This window comes from Triticum urartu, chromosome 2A (assembly GCF_056163025.1).
Source record: "Triticum urartu cultivar PI428250 chromosome 2A, HENAU_Tu73, whole genome shotgun sequence".
NCBI classification, from domain to species: Eukaryota; Viridiplantae; Streptophyta; class Magnoliopsida; order Poales; family Poaceae; genus Triticum; species Triticum urartu.
In genome coordinates, this window is record NC_141874.1 from 20,762,679 (window position 1) to 20,770,230 (window position 7,552).

Genomic DNA, 7,552 nt, shown 5'->3' on the forward strand with positions numbered 1-7,552 from the left:
CATCCCATCTTGTTGCCATTTGTCTGTCGTCGCCTTCTCGCATACGATGATCATAGTGCTTACAGAACCACAACGCGCTTGAATGTGGTCAATCGTAAGCCGTCTCTCTCGTGGCATGAGATGGGATTTTTTCTCTTGCTACATTTATTTTGTCTCCAATTTGTTTGTCCGCTATTGATTAAGGTTGCACTCTAAATAGCAGTTTAAAAATGGCTAAGAGGTAAAACTAACATCATATTCGGATTCTACACACTTTTCTAATCAAATTTCATATATAACATATTAAAATTAAAGTTATGGTTTAAAAGATATGAATATTTAAAAAAACATTTGTTCTATATAAACTGTGGGTTAATTAGTATAAAATACACTGTGTTTTCTGTAAAAACGTAAAAAAAATGATTCAAAGTAGACAACCGATCAGGCTTTGGGCCTTCTTCTTTTTACAAGGCTGCACCCAAGACCTACCCAAAAACATATATGTATAGTAGAATGCCCGTGCGTTGCCACGGGCTTTTTTAAAAACTTACTTATTGCATATATAAACATAATGCATGTATACAAAATTGAATTCCACTTTAATTGCAATGTATAAAAAAATGTAATTCAATGACCTATACTGACTCATCTGATGCACAAAATAAAAGAAAGTGGTTTAAGAATATAGAACAGTTTTGCACTGCATCACAAACGATAGATAACACCTGAAAGCGTTTTTATACAGGTGCTATCTAATCCCTCCATTCCTAAATATAAGTCTTTTTCGAGATTCTAACGCAGACTACATACAGAGCAAATAGTTTAACATGTTCATATATTTGGAGTGTTAAATACTTCAAACAAAAGGCAAACAAGCCATCATGTTTGACCACGTAGATTAAAATATCTGAACCATAAATTTCACATATTAACAGATGAGATTTAAAAATGTGGCGTTACTTATAAATATTACCATGTACAAATAGTTTAACATGTCACATATCATTCTCAAAAAAAAGTATAGATAGATCAATGCCTTTCTATTAAAAAACTTAGCTGCGTAACACGACAACCACAAGGTTTTCGGTAGCCATCTTATGGTAGACTAAAAAAAGAATCCAAATAAAATAAGAAGACCCTAAGGAAGAGTCCAATCAAAATACATGTGATTATGTTCAATACCAAAAGGAGAAGTCGGACTCCTGCTTCTTTCTTATAACTTACTCAGCTCTTTAAAAGAAAACTGTGTGTACTTAGATTGGAAAATAAATTTGTAGTATACATATCAAAAAAAGCTTGGCAAAGATCAATTGATCTAGATTATAATGGTTGAGATCTAAAGTCTACTAATAGTTATGTACCATGTAATTTTTTGGAAGTTAAAAACAAAGAATTTAGTTTTGGGTCTTCGCCTTCTGGGCAAAGGCCGTGACGCAAGACCCTTAGGTCCTTGTCGCTAGTCCTGGCCTTCTCCTCCCTGAGCCAAGCAAAGGAAGCAAGCAAACGAACCGAGCGATGCAGCGTTGAGCTACACAGGAAGAGCAAGTCAGCGGAGGAAATCCAAACCAGATCAAAGCACAAAATCAGTAAATAAGCCATCCATCTCACTGGTCCTGTCTACAAAAGCAATTTTCCTCATGTCCCAGGTTGGCAACCAATTTGTTCCACATACCAACACGAACCTCGAGCCAGAGCCACATACCAACAGGAAGAGCACGTAAGATCTCTGAAATAATTAGAGGAAATGGACACTGTAGGTTTTAAATAATGCTAAATTGCACGGGTAAACTCGGGAGCGTGTATTATTTCTTCTTGATATTCCTCAAAATTAAATTCACCTGTTGTACTTTCAAAATAGGTGTGTCCCTGAACTAAGAGATACAAAATAATGCATCAATTTGAGAAATCCAAACGATGAGGATGAGCCATCTAGCATAACACAAACACGCACACACACAAGCACACACGCACACACACACACACAAGCGCGCGCGCACACACACAGAGAGAGAGAGAGAGAGAGAGAGAAGAAAAGCAAAGCATGAAGGAAGAAAAGTGAATATAAATCACACATCCAGTTATGTTTATTATACTGCAATAAATCATACACCCACATAAGACCCAAAAAAGCCTACACTGTAAGCAACAATGCTAGATACAAAATAAAATGGATATACTGCATAATTTCTCATGTTTGAAAAGGTGCCACCTCCATTAGTAATGACAGATATGAACTTTACATGAATTAAACGGGATAATTGTTTATTTGCTTCACTTCAACCCATGTAGAAATATAATGACTACTTCTTGTAATTAATCTAAATGGTTCCAATAAATTAATATTCAAGGTTGACTACATGGGAAAGTTGTATTTGAAATACATCCATAAGGAAGTTGACTAAAAGGTGAACAATGTACTAAAAAATATCATTAAAAGTTAAGACTTGCAGGTCAATACATATCATTAAAATCTCTAAGATTTATGTTATAACCTACTGGTTGATTTTGAGATTAAAGGTGAGATTAAGAGCATATACCCTTCTGTTTCAATACCAGTAAATTTCGATAATGGCTTACAATCCAGTCGGGATATACATGCATAGGAAGGCATCTACTTGCTGAACAAGATGTTGTCTGCAAGACTGCAATCAAAACATTGTGTCTCTCACTTAGTCTTTGCATATTACTGACGAATATACAATCTGCAATCAAAATATTGTGTCTCAGTCTTTTGTAGGCAACATCTAAGATTTTGTAAGCTCTGAGAGGAAAAGACCAACGAGTGCCAGAATTGGAACATAGAAGAATCTTACCTGGGCATGATGCCATCAGGTTCTATGCCAAGATCGAGGTAGTAGAGCTCCCTCAATCTCTCTTGCCAAGCCCTCCCTCTGACCATCAATAGAACAGTCACTCTCGCTTGCCCTGCTTTTGAAATTTCCTTCTGCGCCGCCGCAGATCAGTTGGCAGCATAGGCCGAGCTCTCCCATGTATCATCACATTGAACAAAATACGCATCTATGCTTACTTCCCTTGTATCATCACAACGGATGCTATAAATTTTCTTGTGTCCTTGTCATAAATCTGAATCCTGCACAATATGAAAAAGAAAGAAAGTCAGATTTGTTAATACAGTACAACATAATGATAGTTCCAAGGAAACAGGTACTACGTCGAAACTGGCCATGATAGTACGGATGTCATGTGGATGGACGTATTTGTGCAGGAATAACCGGGAAGAGTACTCAGAGCTCGATAACCCACCGGAGAGATCAGTGCACCCTACTTTAAACGTAGTTTCGTGGTTATGGCTGTGGCACATGTCGCCACGGTGGTCGATGTTGCAGCAGTACCTGAGTCTGACCTCGAACTTCAAAGAACATGGCGCCGTCGACAACACCCAAGGATGCAGTGAGAGCACGGAGACCGCTCGGCCAAACGGGTTCAACACCACGTTCAGCAGGAACATGTACTGCCGGCCTTGGGCACGGGTCGAGAAGGCTTTGAAGCCGTCACAGAGCTGGACCTCGACGCACACCCAGGCCCGAAGCTCAGTCGTGCACGGCCACCCTTGCGCGTCGGCGAAGTGGTCCAGGAGCGCCGCCGTGGAGCGAGCGAAACCGCAGTCCGCCTGCGGGCAGTAGCACGGGCAGCAGTGGGCGCACGACACCCGGATGGACTCCATTAGCCTTTCCAATGCGATGTTCCGGCGATAGCCGCCGGTCAACCGGACGTGACACACATGGCACCTCCTTGCCGCCATCATCTTGTCGCGGCACCGCGAGCATATGGTATGACCGAAGCCACACTGCACCCGAGCAGAAATGACGTTCCAGTGTTATTGGTACACAAACTTGTGATGGATCGGCCTAGCATGGACGACGAGCGTACGCACTTGCAAGACTGGTGCTTGAGAGGGAGGTAGCAGATGCCGCAGTTGAGGGTATCGGCGTCTTCCACTATCACAGTATCATGTTTGCAAGCGCCATGCGCTTCGCCGCCGGCTCCATCGTACCTGGAACCCGAGATGGGCGTCGTTCTAGTTCTTCTTCTCTTGTTTTTTTCCTCTGGAAATACTAACCTCATCTCCTCCCTCTTTGGTGGTCTCGGGCCAACACCTTGAATCTGGAGGTGCCGCGGGCGCTCCTCTTGATGCCACAAACTCTCACCGCCGAGTGCCTCACACGGATAGCCGTCCCGTCCCGCATCCTGACCTTGTACCGCACCGCACCGCCGACACCAGCACCACCGATCCCCGTTTATGACGCCACCCTGCCATCGCAAATTAAATAAGTACATAAATGCTTTCATGATGAGGTTTATTTGTCATGATGGGTATATGCTCGTGTGTTGCATCGGGAACATATGGGAACACATCATGATGCAAATCACATAACAAAAAGGAGATTATGTTTTGGTTATGAAGCATAGAACTTCTAACAATTTGTCCTAAGATATACTAAAGCCAAAGAATATCATAGAGGGAAATCAAATTATCTGAACGACATGATGTTATTTCACAAAATAAGTTAAATGTACATTTAAAATTTAGAATTGGTTATCTTTACATGTAAACAAAAAGGTGGGAGTCAATATTACAATACGCTTACCAAAAATGTTCCTCTATGAAAAATTGTCATGAAGAATCACCTACCAAAAATAAAAACTGAGAGCAAGTCTGCAAAATAACAAATTGTTAACAATATGTTCAGTAATATAAATCTCACTGTTCTTGCACACCCTTGAGAGCATACCATTTTTCCCCTTCAGACTATACTCTCGTCTATGAACAGAAAAAGAAAACCATAGAAACTAAATTCAAGTCTGCAGAATAACACAAAGCATCACTAACAGTTCAGTACCATGTGAATGGAGACATACCATACCATCCTTTTTACCTTCTGACTGCACTTCTATTTGTGAGAATTCCAGTAAGTAGATGGGCAATTTAGCAAAATACAACCATTGGAATATGGGAAGCCGTATAAACTGAATAATGTAGATAATATCACATGTGCATTATTGGCCTCTAAGATGGAACAAAACTGAATACTACCCAAAACAACACACAAATCTGACTGACACTTTCAAAATTTCATATCTCTCCTATACTACCTAATAAATTCAAGTTGTATACACCTTTTTCAATTGCACAAAAATTTAATTCAGCTTCTAAAGTTTGCAATACCCCCATAATTCAAAACAGTCTACAATACCCCCATTACTAACTCTAGTTCAGCAAATCCATGAGGAAGAGTCATTGGTGAGGATGGGCTAACTCCGCTATATACCATAACTATTCTCAACTACCATATCCAGAAAAAGTATTGTTAATTTGAGAGGATACCAAAATTGAGTTACAAATAGAAATAACGAAAGTAAAATGTCAAGCATAAGTAGTCTATTCAGAGGAATCATTCCCAAAAGCAATTTTGAGCCAAACACCGGAGCACAGCAAGTTGTGACAACTAACATCCCAAATGATAGCAGATTTATTTAAACTGCCAGTGGCATCACAGTACAAACGTTAAAACCAGTAGCATCACACAGGAACATTGTACAATCAGTTCCTGCATGCATACCTGTCGGTAACCTTGCTGCCATCACCGCTCACACTCCTCTGTAGGACATCGTCATCTTTCCTTCGACCTAATGCTTCCGCAACTCCAACAACACGTTGTTGCTCCAAGAAATCAGTGAACACCACGGAGAGGGGCGTACTTGGATCCTAAACTCCAAGCAAACAATTAATTTAAGATCCCTTGCACGCACGCGCGCGCGCGCGCACACACACACAGAGAGAGGGAGAGAGAGAGAGAGAGAGATCAGGGTATCCCAGGGTGAGGGATGAGAGAAGCTGACCTACGGAGCGCGGCGCCAGCTGTGTGTCGCCGCTGCCGCTGCAGAGATAACACGATCATCGCCGCAAGACGCAGAATCTGTCGGAGCTCGCTCGCTCGGAACCGGCGAGGAACGCCGCCGCCATGAACTTGGAGTTCAAAACCCCGCCGCTGGACCTCCTCCCGTCCCTCCTAGATCGTCTCCACACCGTCCCCAGAACAGGATCCGACCCCTACTTGCCTCCTCAGCCGGATCTGGCCGGAGATCGCCGCTGCCGCGCCCGGCGGCACGCAGCAGCGTGGCGGTCGGTGGCGGGGCACTGGAGGCGGCGCACTGGAGGTGGGGGTGGCACGCAGCAACGTGGTGGCGGGTGGCGGCGCACTGGAGGCGTGGGAGGGGTCGTGCGGGTGGAGGTTCTTTTTTTTTATTTTCTTTCTTAATTAGGAATGTAATGCGTGCTTTATTAGGATGGAAGGAGATCAATGGGAGAAATAAATCAGAGAGGGAGGTGATTTGTTTGGAAAGTGATCTCCTGTATATGGTATTATTTATGAATTCTTAATTACCAAATATTTACATGATTGATTGAATCGACACCTGCCAAAGCAAGCATGAATAAATGGAAGAAGTATCAGACACGATTCGGTTTTAAGTGTGAAGAAGAAGAAATTAACGTGGGAGTGGTGGTGGGAGGTGAGACGAAAATAAACCGGACGAAAAAAACCAGACGAAAATGGTGGGACTATTCAACCAACTCGTCCATTAGGAATAGAGATAAGAGTTTGTTTGAATTTCCACGCCCCAGGCCTGGGCCCTGGGTGCCCCGGGCCCAGTTCCGCCCCTGGGGGTGAGGTCTCAGTCGACGGATCCGGAGTTGTCAGACTCAGCTCCACTGCCCGCCATGCCGGAAGTGGCCAGACATCAACGGGAGAGGAGTTTGGCGGAGCGGACTGAAAATGGAGTGGAGTAGCAAATGGCTAGGGTTTGATCTAGGGTACAAATAAGGAGGGGATATTAGTGGGGTCGGGGTAGGCCGGTCGCACGCGGCGGATGGGCCCGGGCGTGTCCGGAAAGTCCCAAGTCCTCCCCACATATGGGTTGTGTTTGGGGAATGCGGACAGTTTGGACATCTGGATTGGCTTCGAGGGGTCTGGTTGGGTAGCTTTTTATTTTGTCTAGGCGTTGTCCGGGCTGTCCGCCAGACATTTAGGTGGGGATGGAAGATCTCAAGATCCGATTGTACAAAAAAAGAAAGTTGTTTGGATTTACAATTTGTGTAAATTGATTTTATGGAAGAATAAACGGATGGAGGGGGGAGAAAGCTAGAGGAAGAAAAAAGAAGAACGGCTGTAGGATCTTTAATCTAATAATGGTACGATAAATTAACTTATTCAAAATACATTTTAGAGAGCTCACATATAGTCGATCCCTATTTTCTGAAGGAGTTGAAACTTTTTAGGGCAAGTCTAGCAAGCGGCCGGCCTAAATTCTAAATTGTGTGCATGCACTAATAGAAAACAGGGCTATGGTCTAGGCCGCATCAGCCCATTAGTCCCGGTTCAGTCTAGAACCGGGACCAATGTGGGCATTGGTCCTGGTTCATGAGCCCAGGGTGCCGGCCGGGCCACGTGGGCCATTGGTCCCGGTTCGTCTGGACCTTTTGGTCCCGGTTGGTGGGATGAACCGGGACCAAATGACCTCCCTCCTGGCCCACCACCATTGGTCCCGGTTG